Source organism: Carettochelys insculpta, chromosome 5 (genome assembly GCF_033958435.1).
Source record: "Carettochelys insculpta isolate YL-2023 chromosome 5, ASM3395843v1, whole genome shotgun sequence".
Taxonomy (NCBI): Eukaryota; Metazoa; Chordata; order Testudines; family Carettochelyidae; genus Carettochelys; species Carettochelys insculpta.
In genome coordinates this window covers 26,135,918-26,159,120 of record NC_134141.1, presented here as the reverse complement: position 1 = coordinate 26,159,120, position 23,203 = coordinate 26,135,918, and positions in this window count along the sequence as shown.

Sequence of the window (23,203 nt, the reverse complement as noted above, 5' to 3'; positions counted from 1 at the left end):
TGTGAACATTTTTAAGCTCAGGAAAGTCTGGACTCATCTTTAATTTTACTTTCAAGATGTGTTTCAGGGTTTTCCATTTGTTGTCATTATGTCTGTTGCCAAACACAGATTATGCAGGATTTGATCTAAAATGTGTTCTCTGGTCAGGTTCACTTGCACTATAAGGAAAAACAGCAGACTCCGTGTGACAGTGAATGATTACTGAAGCCTAGAAAGAATAAGTGGTTCCTCAATTTTTAACCTAGACTTAAGATTATTAATAAAGCAGACATTTCAGACAAATAAAGCAGGACAGATGACGATTAAAAGACCACAAAGGAAGAAGTGGTCCTGTGCCTATTTGTGTTATATTTAAGATGAGAAAGAATTTCCTCCAGAGCAAGTTCCTGACTGCAAGACAGTAGTTGTAAAAGTTAAACCTTGTGCATATTTGCTGCAGCCTTACTTAGCAGTAAACTTGATATTCTGAGGACTTCTATGGCAAATGAGGTGTTCAACTCTGTCATGATTACAAAAAAGAGCAGATTTTTCTGCTAAAGAAGAGAGGACCTTTGCTATAGAACCTGAAACCCCAGAAGAGGTGAATTTGGCTTTGCCTAGGATATTTCTATAAATGCAAAACTTGAACCAGATATTTTAATCTGGAAAAGCCCATCTGAATTTCAACTGAAGCTGGCACCAGATATTTGTTATTTTGCATGCAAATCATGGAAAATTCAATGGGTTTATAAGGCTTGACACCCAACCAGATAAATCTGAGTAGTTTGGGCAGAGTTGAGCTATGAATTTTAAATCCATTCAAATAGTCTGGTAATGAAGTAATGCTAGCCTCCTAAAAATTCCATAATAGCCAGTCTGAGAATGGAAACATGCAAAGTATCTCCAGTTGCTCCTTTACTCTGACTCATTGCAACAGATCACTTTCTCCTGCGATGAGAGAAGTAGTCTGCCTGTGGGCACTTCACAAGGGGATGAGGAAACACTTTGGCATTACATCATGCAGTTGTGGATTGCACAGTGGAGGAGTTTACTTGCTCACTAGAAATGCTGTACAAGCAGCCTCCCAAAGTGAAACAAAGGTGTCACCTATGACCGGTATTTGTCTGAGCATGGTCAACTCTCCAGGATTGGCCCGAAATCTCCAGGAATTAAATATGATGTCATGTGATGATATCTCCACGAATACTTCCAACCAAAATTGGAAAACCCAATTTTTCTCCAAAAGGCCCAGGAAGAAAAGCTGTAGATTTTGGATTTGAATTTTGCAAAGTTTGAGGCTATTGAAGCCTAAGTTTTGGGCGCATTTTACTGTAGTTATATTTTTTGATGGCAAGCATGAAGGTGGATACATTATCAATTAAACTCTTTTCAGGATATATTTTTTTCATTAGTGATAATGGTCTAAAGTGTGGGGGGGGTTGTTTTTTTTTAAAATCAGGAAATTTACATCAGGAAATGTTTAGTTGAGGGGAGACATGGCAAGTAATTCTAACTGTTCCAATAAACTGACATGTTTGATTACTTTATAACCTCAAAAGTGTCCATGAAATGGGTACAGTTTGCTTCCTCAACTGTTTTTACAGAAAGAGAAGCAAATGTTTAGAAAAATAAATACCAACCTTCCTGTCTGGCATCAGATTTTTTTGCATTCCACAACTGCATTTTTGTTGAATAAGATTAATGTTTGCTATGTCAAGTAAAAGAACAGCTTCACAATTATAGCATGAATATCTTAAAGTACTTTATATGTTTAAAATATATGTCATATCTGTCATCAAAAGGTATAGTGACACTTTCTGTAATGCTGAAACACAGAATTTTGTTAGTCAGGAACTAGCTTTTATTTCCTGGCCCTGCTTGTCTATCATGAGTCATGGAAAAGGATACTGCACCTATCACGCAAAAGGGATATCACTGATTATCTCTTCCTTTAGAAAACAAAATAAAACCCCAAATACAATTAATTCATAAGTGACCCCTATAACAAACTAAAGTAGATATTGAGGACTATCTGGTGCCACAGCAGACGACTATTATTCCGATGCTTACTCAGTATCTGTCAGTAATAACTGTCACTGAATGAACCTTAGTGGTTTTCTGATCACCTGGGTACTTCTTATTTGAAGAAGCTGTTCTTACTAGAGTAGCCTCTTCAGTTTCTGTAGCAGTTCTGCATTATGGAGCCTGCATTTACTGCTCCTGTTACTTTTCATTGATACACGACTGGACTGGGTGGGCACATATTCCTAATTACTGACTTATTTCAGTGGCTGTTCTCACTTCTTGTGTGGATATGGTTGTAAACCAATGGGCAGATTCCCCAGTCATAGAAGTTAAAACTTTTTAAATCCTTTTCCTCAGGGCTCCTTTTATGTACTCAAAAACGTGCAAATCACAAGCCAACAACAACCACCTTTTTAGCTTTCTGAAAGGTGAAAAGATATGTTCCTCTACTTTCCTGCTATAGTCTCATCCAATGCTCTCTCCAATCTCTTCCATCCACGTGAATAATAAATTTGTTTTATTTGCACCAAGGCATATGCTAATATGTACCACCAGTAGGAAGCAAAACCTAGCTGTGGGTGCTCTGCAAAGCAGCTGGGCAGCATTTGAATCTCTCCTTAGTGGTCACACAAGCGCCCATCTTATAGTGAACCTACACCAGCCATCTGATAGACAGGAAACCTTTTAACCCATTGTGCATGAGGCCATAGCAACACCTAAACAACTTGCAACAGTGATTTATAGGCATTCTGCCGTGGTCGCTTACAAACCTACCTGAGGTTTGATCTTTAGAAACACCAAACCCAACCAAATTTCCTCCTGCAATGTGTTACTTCTCTAATATGCTTTTGGCTATAAAAGCCAGAATCTTGTTCCAAATAAAGTACATCTGTGGCAAGAAAAGATACTTAGATTCTTTAAACACATCTTTTGAATTAACCTGCTAGGACTATGGCTTAATTTTGAACTAATAGTTGCATAATTTAGAAATGCAATTCTGTGTATATTCCATACCTTGCTCCCATGGCTAACTCAGAGCCCACCTACATGACGTGAAGGAACATAGGCTAGCACAGTTCCTTGTCAGGGATAAGGGCATCCATATTATCACTCCTTTTATTGCAAGTGTATAAAATATATTAGGCTACAAATTAAAATACAGGCTAAAAATTGTACCTTAGCATAGTTACAGAATTGTCTTTCTCCAACCGCACTGGAGATTTGAAAAAACAAAACACACACACACACATTCTTTTCCTGTAGGTGAGGCTCTGAGCCACAGTGCTTGCAATACTGTTGAGTCTCAGGGGGGTAGCCATGCTAGTCTGTTACTTCACAAATAACAGACAGTCCTGTAGCACCTTAAAGTCTAACAAATGTATTAGGTCATGAGCTTTCATCAGCAAAACCCATTTCTGCAGATTATTTGAGTAGTGTAGTAGAAACAGTAGTATGCAGTTATTTTAAATGGATATTCCTAACAGAGTTTGTCAAGAGACAAAAAGACCTAAAACAAGAAAACAGCATGCTCAGTATTTCACAGTCAGACTGGGTCTATTCTACACCTCTCTGCACATGGAACGCCAAATAATTTTACATGGAAGATTTACAGGATCATCCCTATAGTATTTATTTTTATGTATATAAAAGTCTAATAAATTGACCTTTCTAATGAAGGAAACTTCCAATAGGTGACTGCATATGAAATATGAAACTTACATAAATCCAATTTTATTCTTAATCTGTTATTACGGGTAGATGATGCACATGCCAAACACAGAAACACTATTATCTCAGAGATGTAGTATGTAAAAAGCAGTCTGTTCCCATAACAGACAACTTTAGACTATAGTTTTCATCATTTCTAGCAGCAAAGATGAGACTCGCGTAAATTGGAAAATCTGTTGTAAAAAGAGTTCAATAATTTTCTCAGCCATTCTGTAGTTAAGGAATGGGTTCAAATACATTCAAATTAATCAGCATTTGAGTGTCTTTAACTAGGGACATGATGTTGCAAAACCTTGCTCACTTGCTGACTTGATTAATCTCACTGGAGAAAATTCATGTAATGAGGTCTCAATCCTGCACAAACCATATTCTGCTCTTTCTTGTTTGTGCAACTAATTTATTAGATAAATTTGATAGGTAGTATCACTGCCATGCCAGCATAAGTAACTGAGAGAATAACTAAATACCCATGTTTTATATTAAGGGTACATTATGTTAATAAAGGATTCATGAATGAATGACTGATGTTATAAACATGCTACATACATGACTAGCAGATGTTATATATGGCTAAAAGAACATCAGTAGATGATACTAAGATGATTATAAACCATGGATATAATCAGCCTCTTGAGCTAAGCATTTATAAAACCAGCACACTCTGGTTTGGGAAAATCCACGATCTAGCAGGACCACAGATGCTCCTGGACCAGACAGCCCACGGGATGAAGGGAAGGAGAGCCAGCCCAGCCCAGGTGGGGGCACTGCAGGCTGGGGTCAAAGCCAGAGTCCCCCAGAAGCCTGGCTTGGGGAAGCAAGGGTCCTGGGCCAGAACTACCGTGTCACGGTACTGTGGGGTGGTAGCCTCCCACAGCAGCTCAGCCTGGCTGCCCCTTACAGCAGCTGAGCAAGCAGCCCAGTGGTATGTGGGAGGGGAGCAAGGCAGGGTGTTTGCTGTGGGGTTTAGAGGCCTATGGCAAGCGACCTAGCCTGGTCCAGCAAATTCTCTTGTTCCGGACTGATCAGGCCCAGACCAGGGAAGTACAACCTGTATTAATAATTTTTGGTCCTTTAAAACACATAGTTACAAAAATATAAATTAGTCACAAGAAGTAGCTTGGCGTAAGCAGCAGGCATGCTAAAATAATACATATGTATATCTTTTTCACTTGCAGATAATATCTTGTTCTTCTCATTATAATGGCTTTATGCAATCCAGTGCAAAACATCCATGCCAAGAACACATAAGTAGGGCACAACGACTAGGGCATATTCGACATATTCTATACCGAGACCATCTTCCCTGAATGCCCCATCTCTGAATGCTCTTGAAGTATGTCCCTAATTTCTGATTATTTTGAATTAACTCATGGAAGGCATTCTTAGAGAAAGCGCTTTTGTCCTTTGGTTTATGCTTAATAGACTTTGGAAAGTGATGTAGATATATCTGCCCAACCTAGCTTTTCGACGTTAGCGAGATATACCTGGGAAGGTCGCTAGATCACCTTCTCTTCCCTGGTTTTAGATAGGCCTGTCTTGCAAATTTAGGTATGATTACAATATGACAGCCATAGCCATGCTAGCTTTAGTTTAGCTGGTATGGATAACAGGGGTGGCAAGGACACAGTGTCGTGGTCTGGCTTGTCAATTACAAACCTGCTGGTCATAGAGCTTTCTGGCCCATGGCAGGGTCCTTGCTGCTGTAATTTCATTGTGATGGTTGCCCACACTAGCTAGAGAAAAGCTAATGCAGGTAGGTATATCTGTGCTACAATTACAGGAAGCTCGCAACATTCGTGAATTTAACAATCATGAATTCAATTACTCGCGAGCGGCTAGGGGAGTCAGTTTCACTTTCCTGTGCCGGGCTTGGTGGGTGGAGGAAGCTTCCGAACAGCTCTTCTCCCAGCCTGCCAGCTGCAGTTAGCGCTGCAGGGATCCATATGGGGTCACTGACATGGTGGGGGGGGGGGAGTGGAAGCAGAGGATTCCCTCACCCCCTGCACACACACTGGGTGGAGGACCCTGCACCCCCGATGGCTACCAGCTGAGTGGAGCAGGATGCGGGCTACCCCGGGGCATAGGGCCGCAATACCTGTGATGGAAGTTGGCCCAGCCCATGCAGAGCGGGGCGCCTAGCCTCACCTTCAGCCAGGGGCACAGCCTGGCCAACGACTGGCTCCCCATGGCCCGCCGCCAGGCTCTGCCTCCCCCGCTACTGCCCAGAGCCACCTGCAGTGATGGAGCACAGCTAGTTCCTCTCCCCTGGCTGCCCATGTCTGCGGGGAAAGAGTGATGCTGGGAATAGCTCTGGGAGCCGGGGACCTCCAGGGTGAGGACCAGCAGCAGGCCCAGGGAGTTTCCTTCTGAGCTCAAAGCAGGAATTCTGTATTCGTGAAAATTAAACATTTGCAAGGGTTCTTAACACCAAACCCTTGCCAATGTTGCAACCCAACTGTGTACCATTGTATAGAGAAGGGTGGGAGATGTTATGATTTTTGCAGTCTGATGCTGACCACAGTTATTGGTAGTTTTTAATGTTTGAATGCATTCCCAGGTATTTTTCATGGCCATGATTTAAATCATTGTCTAAACAGATGAATTCAAAAAGTAAAACAAAAAGGAAAAGCTAATTTTGTTCTGCAACTGCGATTTTACTGGAAAATCAATATAAAATAGTGAACTGAATTAACTAAATGAAAGCAATAAAAATACACACCTACGTTCCCTTCTGTGAATGTTATCTATCTTTCTCCAAAGACACAAATAAGTCAAATTATCTTAATTTAAATTCATAATGTTATGGTTCTGAAAAACACACTGTCAGTTGCTCAGTTACTAGGTGTTACAGATTTCACCTTCAGCATAGATGGCTGGTTTTCTGTTTAGTTTTTCTCCTGCAGCATTTATTGCCTTTGTATATAAAGCACAACTTCAGAATACATATACTTACACACAGCTGCTGTGTATTTATCAGTTCAGCCCTTTTATGATCTAGTGTAGTACATATTTGATTCAACACAAATGACTGTACTACATCCTTGGTTCTGTACTCTTTGAATGCCTAAAATTGCCATGGAATGCAGAATCAGGCCCTCAATAGCATTGAGACTTGTTCAGGATTTTCTGGAGAGATTTAACTTAGATTATCCCTTCCATTGTTATCTTTACATATATACAGAAAGCCAAATTGAAATTTTAAAAAGCTCCTCTGTTTAGTGTTCTTCTGGACGTGGGTTTAGGTTTTGTTCAAAAAAAATTGTAAAAAGTGAAGAATAATTGATTGTTTATTTTATTTTTTACTACTATTCATAGTATAATTATAATGCTGAGCCCTGGTCAGATCAGAGCCTTATTGTTTTGAACAGTGAATCAACACATAGTAAGAGCAAGTCCATAACCTGAAAAGTTACAATCAAAAGTCCTTTCTCTGCCACACACGTTTTATTCATGTGAATAGTTTCATGCATGTGAATAGTCCAATTAAAATCAGAGAAACTACTCGCATGAGTATAGTTAAACACTTGCTCAAGTGGCTGGAGGATCAGACCACACAGGATGCAACTGGCTGGTGTAAGAAGCAAACAAATGGAGTGGGGGAGGGAAGATTAGGGTAACAGTGACAGGAAGGCATGGCTATGTATACAGACTACATGCAAAGCTTGCAAGTTTGAAGCTATTTTAAGATATGAATAAAAATGAGGCATTTTAAATTAACATTGCTTGTAATCTGGCAACTGCTCCCCCCGCAGTGTTTGCAAATCAAATGTCTCACAGTGCCCTAGTGCAGGAAAACCAAGAAGTGAAATTGACTGTAAAATAGACACATCTACCTTCACTGTGTAAATAAATAAATAAATAAATAAAAAACCAAGTGCAAAAATGAAAAGCTGAGTGAAGGAAATATTTGACATGCCCTATAAATAGCATGAAGTGAAATGAAATGTTCATACTCTTTCAACTTTAATGGCCAAAGATTATATTTACAGGTAAAGAACTCTTAACATGATGGTAAGAAAGCAGGTGTCCCTTTAAACAAAAGGCAACACTGGGCAAATCACTACCTGGGACTGATCATCTGAGAGACAGCTGATGTTAGAATCAAACTCTTTGGGGACAAGGATCATCTTTTTGTGCCATTTGTACAGGACCTAGTGGAATTGGGTCCTGGATCTTGACTGGGGCTCCTAGGTAGTGCTTAAATAATAGTGGCAGCTGAGGATGTCTATCACTTTCTACAGAAATGAAAGTGACATCATCTCTGCCTCTGCTCACCTGCATCAATCCTTTCTCCACCCCAGTCCAGCCTCACCTGTTCTGCCACTGCAGCCTCACCTCAGCTCCTCCTGAGCTTGTGGGATTCTCCAGTCCTCACTCCCTCTTTCTCTCGCTAGAGTTCATGTTTCAGGGACAGCAAGAAGAGAGGAAAAGAGCAAAGCAGCCATCCTATTGCTCAGAAGAGAGAATGAGGGAGGTGATGTCACAGGAGAGAAGAGAGCTGTGGGGGCTTTTTCCCTCTGGCACTGTGAGAATGATGTTGGCTCTAGAGGGGAGACTGGCTGCTCCAGGCCAGAAGGCTGGGGAGTGGGGAAATCAAAGTGGGGTTGATACACATTTTATTTCCCCTATGTGAGAACTTTTGCTTACGCACTACTCCTAGATGCTACAGCATTACAAATAATAAGTAGCCCAGTTAAGGTGGAAAGCCAAGGGAACAGATAGGCTCCTGCAGCAGATGCTGTGGGAAGGGAAAGAACCCATTTCAGGCAGGTGTCCTGTAGACTATAATCTTTAAAGCAGCAGGCTAGGAACCAGAAGAGAGGCTTGCCTAACTCCAAGGCTGAAGGTCTGCAAAGAGTAATCCAATAGGAAGCAGACAGGCCCCTGCAGAAGTCTATGCCCCACTCTCAGGGAGGAGGGTGCAACTGATAAGCTGATTTTATATTTTAATGGTTTGATTTTTGAAGAAATAAAACCAAAACCTTGAAGAAAGGAGGTCAGAATTCTATAGCTGGAGTGTTCTCTCCTGCAGGGGCTGAGGAATTAGCCAATCGATTTAGAACAATTTATCTTGACCGTGTCCCTTTAAAACCAACAATTGAATATTACTACTGTGCATAAGATTTGCTTTTGTTAAAGACATGGACCAGGGGTCAGCAACCAATATAGCGAGAAGAGACATTTTTTCCAATTCAGTAAAAAAATCTCAATAACTCAAGAGCTGCAATGCATGTGAATGTGAGACAGTCCTTAATAAATAATGTCAAACCATATTTTTTGTAACCCCTATTTTAAAAACAACACCCAGGAAGATCTGTAATGTGATACATGTTTACTACAGGACATTCAAACTTTTTATATGTTCTATTTCCTCACACTTTATTTACATGTGTATTTGTACCACTGTCTTCCTGACTCACTCTCGAACCTTCTCTGTCTCTGGGGGATCTTAGGGAGAGTTATCCAATGTTTTGTGATCACATATTGTTTGCTATTTATATATGAGTTGCTCATTTTTGGGCTTTTAGACTTTTACCATTTATCAAAAATAATCAGGTTTTCTTTTAAGTTTGCAATTATAGCGCCAGAAGCCACAACAAAGTCCATAAAGGCTGCATGCAGCTCTGGAGCCACAGGTTGCAGACCCATTATGTAGACTAAATACTACTGTCAGTGGGATGATTCAAGTGAACAGTGCATATGGGATTTCGGACCATCCAGTAGCAATCTGTAACTTTTTGAAGATGGACCTAAAACAAAATGTCATGTGGCACCTTATAAAACTAACATATTTTGGAGCATAAGCATCCATAGGCAAAGATCCCCTTTCTCAGATGCATCTGACCAAGTGGGTCGTTGCCCACAAAAGCTTATTCTCCGAAACATGTTAGTCTATAAGGTGCCAGAGGACGTCTAATCTGTTTTTAAAGTCCCTTTGTTGTATATTCTCAAGTCTTTAACAGAATGGCCCATATATGATATAAGGTCTCATATTACTTCTAGTGCATGCTAACTTCATGTAAAGAAAAGCCTTGTGTTGCAACAGTCCCATCCTGGACATAAAATCATTTAAGTTACTACATCTGAAGCAGGGGGGAAAAAAATCTCCCCTATGTTGAACCTCAAGGAGGAGCACAGTTTACAAGCCGACTCCGGGCCTGCCCCAACAAAACAAGTAAGTCTTAGTAACAAATCACGTGGGGCATTTGACGTTTCCGACCTGTCAGAAAATAAAGGCAGTGCATACAGACTCATCACACGCACAAATGATCCTTGTGGGCTGGCTTGTCTGTCTGCCCCCCACCCCACCCCCGAGAGGGGATTTTTACAGGAGAGGAAAAAAAGTTAGGACAGGGCACAGCCGAGAGGGGTATGGGAGGGTTGCACAGTCTTAGACCCAGCGAAGTTCCCGCTGACACAGCCACGCTTTGCAGCTCGGGGGCGGGGGGGAACTGTGGCAGACCTGCGGAGTTCCAGGGGCACGCAGCTGGCCCCACGCCCGAGGGGAGCAGCACCCCGCCCGACTCCCCCACCTTTGCGCCTGCCGAGCGCGGGAGCCGCCGCAGCACGCCGGGCGTGGAGCTCAGCAAGCGCCTCTTACCGGTTGATTTTCAGGGCAAAGGCTCTCCTGTCCGCGGCGGGCAGCGTGGCCATGCTGCACAGCCGGCCTCGGACTGTCCGGGCCCCGGGAGGAGAAACTGGGGAGTTCCACCGAGGGCGCCGCTGAAGCGGATCATACCACGGGCTGAGGGAAGGAGGCTCCGCTGTCAGCGGTGGGTGGCAACTTCCGCACTGCGCCTCCCTCACTGAGATTGGCCAAGTGGGAGGGAGCCGCGGCGCACTTAGCCGGCCCGAGGGTGGCTGGGGCCGCCCTCCTGCGGCTCCCTGGGGCGCGGAATAGCCCGGAGCTGCCCGGGCGTCCCCCGGCCCTTACCGTGCTCCGCCCCACCCCGCGGCGCTTTTCGCGGGGAGTGCAAGGATGTGCCGCTGGGTGGCTTGAAAGTCAGCGCGCACCCTGACTGGAGCGGAGCGTCTCCCCGCCGTGAGCAGCCGCAGGAAGCGGGGCTCGGACTAGGCAGCCAGGGGGCAACAAGTGCCCCCCCCCCCGTGCCGCAGCGTGCAGCGCCTCTCTCGCCCAGGCTGCTTGGACACTCGGTTTGCTAATCCGTCGCTTCCTCTCTTGCCTCAGGCTGCAAGGAACGCAGCTTTGCAGACCCTGCGCTGGGCTGACTCGTCTCCGGAGGTGTCCTTCTCGCTGGACCGTGCTGGAGGCAACGGGCTCCCCGCGGGCTCCGGGCTTGCCAGAAAACCAAATACACCGCTTTCTGGGTGTGAATACAGAGCTTAGCGGGGTAATGCCCGATGTTAAAATGGATCTTGTCATTAAATAACTGATGCGACCAAGAGTAGCGAGTGCAAACTAAATTCTCAATGATCTTCCCAGTCCTGAAAGATGAATTTTCCCATTTGTCTTAGAGACCGGATTCCGTGAATACGGGAAATGCAGGAGGAAACATTTTCCTCCTTGCAGTATGTCCCAGTTTCCGCAGGATGAGGTGGTGTTGGATCGCTTCTTACAATGCATTTTTACTTATTTAAATTTATACACGTATGTTAGAGAGTCAAGCATCACGAATCGATACACCCTAAGGCCGCGTCTACACGTGCACACTACTTCGAAGTAGCGGCACCAACTTCGAAATAGCGCCCGTCACGGCTACGCGTGTTGTTTTTCAATCACTAGACAGCTACATAGCCCTTTGATTTCAGTGGGCTTTGTGTTCCTTCTGCTCTACTGAAAGTCAGGCACCCCCAATTAGTCCATGCTTTTGAAAATATGGACTGTCTCTGATACACACGCCTATTGATCTTGTATGGTACTGATGGAGACTTAGGGTTTACTTTACTCTCTATCATGTTCTTTTCAAGATTATAACTTTTAAAACATCGCCTGCCATGCTCACCTTGGGATGGAAAATGATAGAATTAGAACTGATTTACCTATTTTCTACATTGGTACTGAACACAAAAATTACAGGCCAGGGAAGAGATTTTATTGCTTTACAGTTCTCACTTATACAAAATGTTGGATTCTCTGGTGTGTCAATCTCACTTTGTATCACTTATAAAGGAATGAGGTGCAGGGAGAGTGCAATTAACTCTGCCGTGAAGCCTCTATGAGCTCCATGCCAGTCCCAAGCCTGAATGAAGGAGGAGGGTTAGTCAGATGTGTTGATGTGCTGTCAAACAATAACACAAATGAAATCTGATGCCAGTACAACTAAATGATAAAAGATGCCGGCTCGGACATCACCTGGATAAACAAGGTCTGCGATACCAATTGAGCAATCAGGGTTGGGTCAATAAGTTGGCTACTGAAAGAAAATTAGAACTGAAGACTGGCGTGGAGCTAGTCTACAGAAACTAAGCCACTCCACACTGGACCGGGAAAGATGGAAGGAAATAGTGAGAGAGGCATCAGACACCAATGGGCGCTGAGCCCATGGTTATTGATGATGATGGGAGTACAATTCTGCTATGTTGAATTTTCCACTGGTATAATGTCCTTGCATACAGTTGATTTCTTACTTTAATTTGTGCCATAGGCAGACTACTTTGAATCAGGGAGTTACAGTCGGCTCCTTAACAGCAAGTTCACTTGACTATGACCACATGCAGCTAGGTCACAGTGGAAATTCAAATTTGTGATATTACTAAAAAGTACTGTACAGACTAGTAATCCTGGGGACTGTAAAACTCTCTATTTTATTATTTGTTTATATTCACAAATGTACTAGGCACTTTCCAAGCATTCAAGAAAGATCTGTCCCAATTCCAAGAAGCTCACAGTCTAAGGACTGAGAGAAGAAATGTAATGGAACAGAAAGAACAGCAGACAATTCCACATTAATTCCCTAATTCATCGGTTTGTTAGTTGAGTACTTTATCCTGGAAGAAGTCTTTTCTCATAGGTCCTCTTCTCCTTTTGCAGAGGGATTTCACAGATTCACAGAGGGAATTGACCCCTGGCGCTTTTTCTTTTTAAAACTCCATGTTAAAATTCCTGCTAAATTAAATAGTAAATACATTTTATTCATCATGCTATGTATGTTAGCCTTGCTAAGTGTTCTAGAGAAGCTGAATAAATGCTTCAGCCACTACCGTACCTAGAAAAAGTCATAACGATGGAGGAAATTGTTGAACAAAGTTCACCAAGTTGTTTTATCATAACAGCTGAAGTGGCATGGAAGCATGGACTTCTAAGATCCTTGTGTCTAGTAGAATCTTCTGAGATAGTTCCAAACTATCCACTGTCAATGGATTAAATTAATCAGTACTACCACTAATACTGAAACATATATTTGTATATGTCTTCCAGGGGGGAGTGCAAGTGTTTGTTTTAAAACACTTAAAACAATCAGATGAGCTTTGGTAGACTCTTGAGAAATACTGGGGAATGTTTTTGACGTTAAAAGTATGTTATTGATTACATGCAGAAAAGAATACCTATAAAATAAAAGTTTGTACAGTCTTCCCCCGCCTTACGAGGGTAATTCGTTCCTCTTAGGGCGAATTCTTGAAAGTCAAAAATGTAATTACCATTAATTTCAATGGGAAAAAATTTTATGCATTCCTGAGCCCCAAAATGTACACCCATTTATGCTAAAACAACACCAAATCCCATTAAATCCAGTGCAAGGGGGTGGCAGGGCACGGGAAGGCAGCCCGGCCTGAGCGCAGCTTAGGTTAAGTGGGGAGGGGGCGCTGCCAGCGGCAGGCTGCATGGGGAGCTAGGCAGGCACAGGGGGCCCCAGCTGGTGAGGGGCGATGCCACTCTCGTGTGGGGCTGCGAGGTGGAGAGGCCCTGCCAGCGGCGGGCAAGCCAGGCGTTAAATGGGAGGGAGCGCCACAGATGGCAAGCAGTGCCTGAGGCACAGCTGCACAGAGCGGGTAGTGGCAGCTCCCTAGCCATCCGGGGGGTGAGTGGCAGCAGCAGGGCTGGGCTAGGCTGCGCGCCCAGTATTCACGTCTCGCAGAGCGGCGTGATCTATTGCCGGGACTCGGACGAGTCTACCTCCCCGTACGAGACTGCCACCCTCTCACAAGGTGTCACTGCCCCTCTGCACAGCCTCTTCGTCAAGACCAACGCAGCCGACTCCATCCCCTCGGTGCTTGCCTACCAGAGCCGCCAGCCTCCAAATCGGTCCTCGTAAATGCAAATAAATGCCTCCTAAGCTGAAGTAGGAGTATTAAATGAAACTCCTCGTAAAGTCGAATTCTCGTAACTTGAATGGGCGTATCCCAGGGTATGACTATATACCCCTAGTACATTTAGCAAATGTACAGCATACATAATTACAATGCAGCAATCACTGTTCTCTTTTTCTTGGAAAAGCTGAGTTATCCACAACCTACTCCAAAAGTACATACAAACAACAGAAGCTCCTCAACTTTTTTTTTTGTTTTTCCTTCTACTCTTCCTGCACTGTTAGGGCTTGTCAGCACTGAGGAAATTTACCAACAAATTCAAACCGTTTTAAAACTGATTTGTGTACTAAAGTGTAGACAAAACACAGGCCAATAGATCCTTTTCTAAAACTGGTCTATAGCTTTGTCTATACTAGTGTTCCAACTGGTTTCAAAACTGGTATGTGTATTCTGAAAAATTTTCCTAGATGATTGAGCAATATCTATAGCTGAAGAACCCTATTCAACCCACAGACTATTATCTGTGTTACAAAGTGCCATCTGGTGGTGTCCTACACAATGACAGGCTTTTCCAACCCTCTTTTCTCCCCCTTCAATATTCTCACAGTAAGCAGGCAATTGCCCCTCATTCATTACCAGTGATACACCTGCAGGGAATCAGTTACTGTGTAAAAACTGGTCTGTCCCACAAAAGCTCATCAGCGAATAAATCATTTTGTTAGTCTTTAAAGTTCTAACATTTCTGCTGCTTTGTTTTGTGTAAAAGCTGATGAGGGGCACTGTTTTGGTACAGCAACGTAATACTGTATTTTATTATTAAATTTGCCTTTTGCTGCCCAGGATACAAAGACTTTTCTGTGCTCTAGGGGACGTGATTAAGTATGGAAAGGATGTTCATGTCACTCTGATCCTGCACACCTGATCCTGCTCTCAGTGAAGTCAATGAAAGCTTTGCCAATAACTTTAATGGAAGCAAGTTTGGACTCTTAGCACAGACACTGAAGTGTTTCCTTTCAATTTCTAGTAATTATCTGACAGCCTTTAAGGTGCATTTGTGCCAACAGAAAAATTAATTTTCCAGTTGCTCTAACAGTCCAACTGCTACCAGACCCTCCATCTGAGGGATTTGGTAATGTTTCACTATTCTACTGCTGTAGGAAAAGGAGAGAGAAATATGCAGTGGGCAGTGTGATTGGTCACTTGTTTAATATAAATGTTGAAAAGTGTCAAATTTTGCTCGTTTACATTGATATAAATCCCAATTAACTCCAGAAAGTGAGCATATTTCCTCATTTACATAAACTTAAAGCTAAATTTAGCCCATGAACTTCAAAAAACTGTGTATTTTTCTAGTCCTGATCATGTAAACTTCAGAAAACGATGTGTATTTTTTAGTCCCAAGTGCTAGTCCAAAGTGCTAAAATCAGTGAAAATAAATTAGTACAAAATAGACTTAGAAGAGCATATGAAACTTATAATCATACAATTTGTTTAATTCTGATGGCATAGCAGTTCAGAACAGGAACTAGGCTAATTCCGCAACCCTTTAATTTCCTTCTTCCTTTGCATGTAGGCATTACAGATATCACACTAACAACCAGTGGCAGTCTCATGCATCCACAGGAAGTTGCATACATTTAAGAGAGGAGGATAGGACATGTGAAAGCATTTGAATATCTGTTACTTTTTAAAAAAAATAACACTTTGTTAAAAAGTTTCTTTGGTTATCTTGATAAGAAACAGAAACTCAGCAAAGAAAGTAACATCTTCCCTGCTCACACCTTCTATCCCACACATACCCAAAATCTGAAACATTACAAATAAGCAACCTGTTAGTGAGGGTTCCCTCTAATTTTTCCATCCATGTCCTGAATAAATTTTGTTACATCACCGAGGCATGTGTGGATGTGCACCACCAACAGAATCAGGTGGGTGGCATCTGAATCTTTCCTGGGTGGCTGCCCATGCGATTAGTTTACAGGAAACACAACTGTTAGGTCAGGTCACATGACTGCATTTTTGATCACTGTCCTTTTCTAAACTGAAATGTCTGGAGGTATATTTGGGTTTCTAGTTTACTAAAATAAATACTCCAGCTGTATTATTTGGGGAAAGGACTTTAGTTCTACTCTGTTTGCTTTAAGTACCTGCACTAGTACACATGCATGCTTTATTTATGTTCATTTTAGCTTGCTAGGTAAATATCATGCAATGCATTTGAAGCTTTAAGAGTTTCTGAATTCAAAATGACAAGGAAAATGAGGAATTCTTTTAAAACTCTGTCTTGTCACATTTTCAGTTTAGGTGTAGCAAAAACTGCAACAGCTAGCATAGCAGTATCCAAGTCAAAAACTTTCAGTGCAAAGTAAGGCTCTAATGTTTAGATATGAAATTTAAAAAGACCAGCAAATACGTGCAAGCCTAATGCTTTTATTGGATAGCTTTGTCCCAATAAAAAATAATGAACAGTGCGAAATACTTCTAATTTATTATTTATGTGAAATTGGAATAGCATAAAGAACCAATAAATTCAATTTTTCACCTTCTTCCTTTCTAATAGCTACGGACTATCCATTGTCTTATCTAACCTGAACAAGGTTCAGCTCCATAAACAAAAACTGCAGCATTCTGCCCAGTCTGATTTTTGGAAGAGGATCTATGGGCTTTGTAGTGAGTCAATACGGCCTCCTGCAGACCCGGAGGCAGGGGAAGCTATGCAGAGGCCCTGGTGGGCGGGGCCGGAGTCAGGAGACCAGAGGCCCGCCCCTCAGAGGGCGGGGCCAAGGGCTAGAAGAGCCAAAGGTGGGACTCAGGAACCATTTGGGCCTGGGCCTCTGGGCAGGGAGGATGTGCTTGCACAAGCTCCTCGGGGCCAAAGGGAGAGAGCCTGCAGCTGCCCAGCCAGGCTGGAGGAGCAGGCCCCCAGAGGCTCCACGCAATCCCGGGTCCGTATGCCCCAAGGAGACTACCCGGACCTACCAGGACCTTCCCGCCAGTGCAGACCCCCCGCCTGGGAAGAGGCCCTGGGAACGGGCTGCCCCAGAGTGCCGGCGGATCCTTACAGCGCTCAGACCCAGGACCGCCCTGCGTCTCCTGTATTGCCACCGCCTGACTACCCTAACGACGTTGTTATGGACGATTGGCCGGAGCCCCCAAAGGTGGATAACCCAGAGGAGACCGACCTAGGAGGACCCCTCGACCGGATGGACTGGGACCTGCCGCCAACAGAGGGTGAGGTAGGAAGTGGCCCGGGGAACGTCACTCACGAACCAATGGCAGTGTGTTGCGGTCTGGATCCCCACTGCCGGGGTTGCATGTGAGCGACCCCCCCGGGCCGGGTTGCAGTGGAGTGGAAGGGCCTGCGACCCCCTACCCCCACCCCTTGACAGGGCCAGCCCCCGCTGAGCCTGTCTGTAAACCCTTGTGTTGCTGCCCCGCCCCAAACTGAGGGCTGGGCCGGTGTTTAACCCTTGTGTTGCTGCCCCGCCCCAAACTGAGGGCCGGGCCCAGAACTGTATTATTACGTGGGACTGCTGCCCTGCCCTGGACTGAGGGCTGGGCCCAGAACTATACAACTCTTGTGAACTGTTGCCGCCCGCCCTAGACCAAGGGGCTGGGCGTCACGGGACGTGTTACAGGCTTTCATGTACTCCTTTATTTCAGCCTGACAGTCACCGACAGCTTGTCATCCCTCCCCCATGCACAAGCTGAGAAAATGTCTTCTACTAATCCAAAATTGTTCTTAAGCAGGCACTCATTTAAGCCTAGGATTAATTCAAGGAATACAATAATAAATATAGGCATATTGGTTCATTCCTGAAGAAACTACACTTACTGTTTTGAATCCCAGTGGCGTGCCACATAGCTTCTGAGCACCTTCTCCCATGAGTGGTAAAAATGACTACTTGGACAAACAACAGTTGCAGGATCAAGCTCTTCGTAAAAGAATGCCTCAATTTGTCTTGAGAGCTGGACTACCAAAAAGCAGATCATAGGTCCTTCTTAAGTTTTTAGCACTGACAAAACTGTTTTGGCACAACTATCCCTTCTGAATTTGTATAATCAAATTTTATTGACACGTTAGCAGTTCTAATTTGAAAACAGAAATGTTCCTTCAGAAAAACCACCACCACAAAGGCAATACCTACCTCACACGTCATCGTCTCTGAAAATAGAATGTAAAAAGCTGTTTTACCATGATCCATAACATCTTTCAAATAGCAGAGACTGCGCACTACTATGTTGCAATAAATGGACTTGATTCATTACTTTTTGTGGTCACAAGGTCCACCACCGGCTTCTATTTACTGCTCCAGATGATTATTTATCCAAGACCTCTGCATCTGGCACCCAGTTAAAAGCAACAAGTATACACTTTGCAATCATTTGGCATTTCAAAGGAGTGAGCAAAATATTTATGAAGTGGGACATCATTAGATAGTACTTCATTTCCTCAGTGTTGAATCGCAACCAAAGCCAAAAAGGAAACTGTTAGTAAATATAGGTAATTTGGTAATTAGTTTTGGTGGTGTTACTGAGCTTCCTTTTGTACTCTAAAAGTAGGTTGAAATTAATCTATTATCTGTTCTGGGATAAATTACATCCTTATCATAACTGGGACTACCATATCTGAAGATTTTCAGAATAACATGTCTGTTTCTCTTCAGAAAGGTAGTAAAAGTAGACAAAATTTCTAGGCAAACTAGAAGCACTAATTAACAGCACTGTAACCCTTGGCGACTTCAACGCCAGAGTTGGCAGCAACCACCACAGCTGGCCATCCTGTCTGGGACAGTTTGGAACAGGGATGATGAATGAAAACGAACAGCACCTCCTTGAACTCTGCTCCCAAAATGAACTCTGCGTAACCAATACCTCCTTCAACGTCAAACCCCAGCACAAAGCTTCGTGGCAACACCAAAGATCGAAACATTGGCACCAGCTTGACCTCGTTCTCACCGAATGCAGCTCTTTAGGTAATGTCAGGGTGACACGTAGCTACCACAGCGCAGACTGTGACACTGACCATTTGCTCATGTGTAGTAAGGTGCACATCCAGCCGCGAAGATTCTTTCGCTCCAAAAAGGAAGGGAGACCGTGCATTGACACTGACAAGACTTGTGATCCTTCAAAAGTATGCGAGTTTGTCCAAGCACTTGAAGATGCCTTGCCCCGCCCGGACGACACTGATATCAGCAAGAGATGGGAACAACTACAGGATGCGATCTGTAATACTGCAATATCTACCTTTGAGAAGAAGACAGTCAAGTCTGCTGATTGGTTTGAAGCCCACACTGAAGTGCTGACCTCCCTGATTGAGAAGAAAAGACAGGCACTGGCTGCATACAGGTCCTCTCCCAGTGAGGTGAACCTGCAGGCGCCCCGGTCTGCTCAGAGTCAAGTGCAGCAGGTTGCTCAGCGGTGTGCCAATGATTACTGGCTCCAACTCTGCTCCAAGATTCAGCAGGCCACGGACACTGGTAACGTGAGGAATGTACGATGGGATCAAACAGGCCATCAGTCCATCACAAAGAAAGACTGCCCCACTTAAGTCAGCCACAGGCGAGGTCTTGAAGGACAGAACCAAGCAGATGGAACGCTGGGTGGAACACTACTCACAGTTGTACACCAGAGAGACCGTAGTTACAGAGAGAGCCCTGAATGCCATCGAGCCTCTGCCCACCATGACTGAACTTGATGCTGAGTCCACCTTGGAGGAACTCAGCAATGCGCTAAAAGCGCTCTCTTCTGGAAAAGCCCCAGGGAAAAGACAGTATTCCCTCAAATCCTCAAATGCGCCAACGGTACCCTAGTTTCAGAGCTTCATGGAATACTTTGCCAATGCTGGAGAGAAGGCAGCGTACCGCAAGATATGAGGGATGCTAACATCATTACTGTCTACAAGAACAAGGGTGACAAAAGAGATTGTAACAACTATCGCGGCATCTCCCTTCTCAGTACCGTGGGGAAGCTATCTGCACATGTTGCTCTGAAGAGGCTCAATGTTCTTGCAGAGAGAGTCTACCCTGAGTCTCAGTGTGGGTTCAGAGCTGAACAGTCCACCATAGACATGGTTTTCTCTGTTAGGCAACTACAAGTGCAGGGAGCAGAACAAACCTCTGTATATTGCCTTCATCGACCTGAGCAAGGCATTTGACCTTATCAGCAGAAAAGGTCCATTCATGATTCTGGCTAAGATCGGCTGTCCCCCAACTCTGCTCAGCATTATTAGGGACTTCCATGAAGGGGACCATTGTATATGATGGATCCACATCCGAACCCTTTGAGATTCTCAGCGGAGTGAAGCAGGGGTGTGTGCTGGCTCCAACACTGTTCAGCATCTTCTTTGCAGTTTTGCTCAAATATGCCTTTGGAACTGCTACAGAGGGCATCTCTCTCCGCACGAGAACGGACGGCAACCTCTTCAAACTGTCGAGCCTTAGAGCGAAGACCAGGGTGCTTATGAAGTGTCTAAGGGAGTTCCGTTTTGCTGATGGTGCAGCTATTGCTGCTCACACTCTGCAGGAACTGCAGTCACTCATAACTCGCTTTGCGGATGCATGTATGGAATCTGGCCTCACAATCAGCTTAAAGAAGACCCAGGTGATGGGCCAAAACGTGGGTAATGAGCCATCTATCAACGTGCTAGACTATGAACTGGAAGTGGTCCATGAGTTCGTGTACCTAGGCTCGACGATCTCGGACAACTTGTCACTTGATAGTGAGATCAACAAGCACATTGGAAAAGCTGCCACAACGTTCTCCAGGCTGATGAGAGTATGGGCTAACAATAAGCTCACTGTACACACCAAGGTGCAGGTCTACACAGCCTGTGGTTTTGAGCACACTGCTGTACGCCAGTGAAACATGGACTTTGCACTCAAAACAAGAGCAGCGGCTCAACACATTCCACATGTGCTGCCTTAGGCACATATTCGGTATCTCATGGCGGGACAAGGTCCCCAACAGCGCAGTGCTTGAGAGGGCAGGCACTGCCTCCATGTTCACCCTTCTCAAACTGAGACATGGCCCAGCCAGTGCATATGCCTCTCACCTGACAGACGGCCGAATACCGAAGGACCTCCTCTTCGGCAAACTGCCGTCTGGAAAGAGGCCGAAAGGGCAACCTAAATTGCGCTACAAGGACACGTGCAAGCGTGACCTCAGCATTCTCTCTATCAGTGTGAACACCTGGCATTCACTTGCCTCAGACAGGCATGCCTGGACACAGGGAGTGAAGGAAGCTCTTGTTATGTATGAAACTACCTTGGTGAAGGAAGTGGAAGACAGGACAGCCCTCAGGAAGATCTGTGCCCGTGATACCAGAGCGACATCTGCCTACTGCTGCTCACAGTGAGGAAAGGACTGCCACTCCCGGATTGGATTGCACAGCCACAGAAGATGCTGCTCGAATCAGTCCAATTGGGGTGCAAACCCATGATCCCTCAGGATCGAAGGATGCCTACTACTACTATTAAAGGAACACTTTTTAAATATGTATCTCCTAGAACTGGAAGGGACCTTGAAAGGTCACCTTTAACTGTATAAATCCACATTTAATTTAGACTTCTTCTAGTCAATAGGACATTGATTCTTATGCTATAGCTCTATACCACTAGTTTATTCAGAGTCCTACCTCGTGGTCAGTCTAACAAAACATTTTGAATGTCAAACTGTGGTAAGTGAGAGGAGATGGGATCATAAGTGGATCTTGTTATGAAGTACTGCAAAAAACAAAACACACTGGAGATGCATTGTGAGAGAGCGTGATGGATTTTCAAGCTTTACTTATCAAATACCTGTGCTGGGTGATATGTAACAACACATAAAACAGTCCTGGTCCTCTAGAGCCTATTTTATATTTCAAATAAAATATAAATGGAATGGGAATATTGTACAACAGGGATAAAATGGATAAGGCTGCATAGTTTAGATATCTATACAATGAATATATTATTCAAGAATACACACACACAAGTGAACAAAATACAGAGTGGACCTGTGCCACTGCACCTCTTTAAGTCATCCTTACCATTCTGTGACTAGAAGCTGTAACCATACCAGTGGTGGGCAACCTGCACTCCACACATCCCATCTGCTCCCCTCCTCAGTACACCTCTGGTATTCCTCCCACTCCCTTCCATCACTTCTGGAACCATGAATCAGCTGATTCATAATCTGTCCCTACTCCTCTCTACTGCCCTCCACCCCCAGCTTGAATGCAGCAAATAGCTGATTTACAAAGTTAAAATTCTGGGGGGAGGGGAGGTGCTGGGACAAAGCGCTAATCAGCAGATTCATGGTGCTTTGAAAGTGCTAGGAGAGGGGGGAGCAGTAGAAAGTGCAGAGCTGCAGTGTTCAATAGGCATATGGGGGACAGGAGCAGACAGTGGGTTCACAGGCCACAGCTACAGTTTGCACACCGCTGCCAATCATCTGGCCCACTCATGCAGCCTACTCATTAGTTTTGGTTGCCCATTCTGATCTCTGATCAATGGCTATATGAGAGAAAGGATGTTTTAGCAGACCATCAAATCAAGCAGAACTTAGGAGACCTGAATTTCTTTTCCCAACTGTGCCACTAACCTTCAAGGAGACCTTAAGCAAGTCATCTCACTAGTTTGTCGCTCAGTTTTTCAACCTGTAAACTGCAGATGATGCTCATATTTAGGAAAGCACTTTGAGATCTAGGCATGAAAGGTGTTATATACCAGCTAAGTATTATTATTATGCCACTAAAAACAGGATCCATTCCTGCACTTTCTAAGGCCATAGGGCATTTGTTGATACTCCTGACTGGCATCAACAGTCCCTCTAATGTCTTCCATCCAGGGTAGAATAAATTGTTAGGTGCACTGGCGCACGTGCAGATGTGCACCACTGATGGAAAAACAGGTTGCGCAGCGCAGGTGTCTGCGGGCGCTCTGCTGATCAGCTGGGCGGCCCCTGCGCCTATTCCGGGCAGCCGCCCAAGCGCTCAGCTGACAGGGAAACCGGCTGGCACGCCAGACATTGAGCCTTCCCTTGGCCCCAAGCCCATCCCTCACAATGAGCAGAAGCCCAGCCAAGGCATTTCCAGCTCCCGAGTAACACGGGCAGCGCATTGGAGACGAGCGTTGGGCACTGATTTCCGGCTGCCCCCTTGCCGCTACCGCCCTCTTCCCTGGTCGCGAACCTCGCTGCAGGCCCAGACCCGTACCACAGCCTCCCTGGCACCTCCGCACGCGGGCTGCTCTCAGCTAACAACCACCTCCGCAGGTTC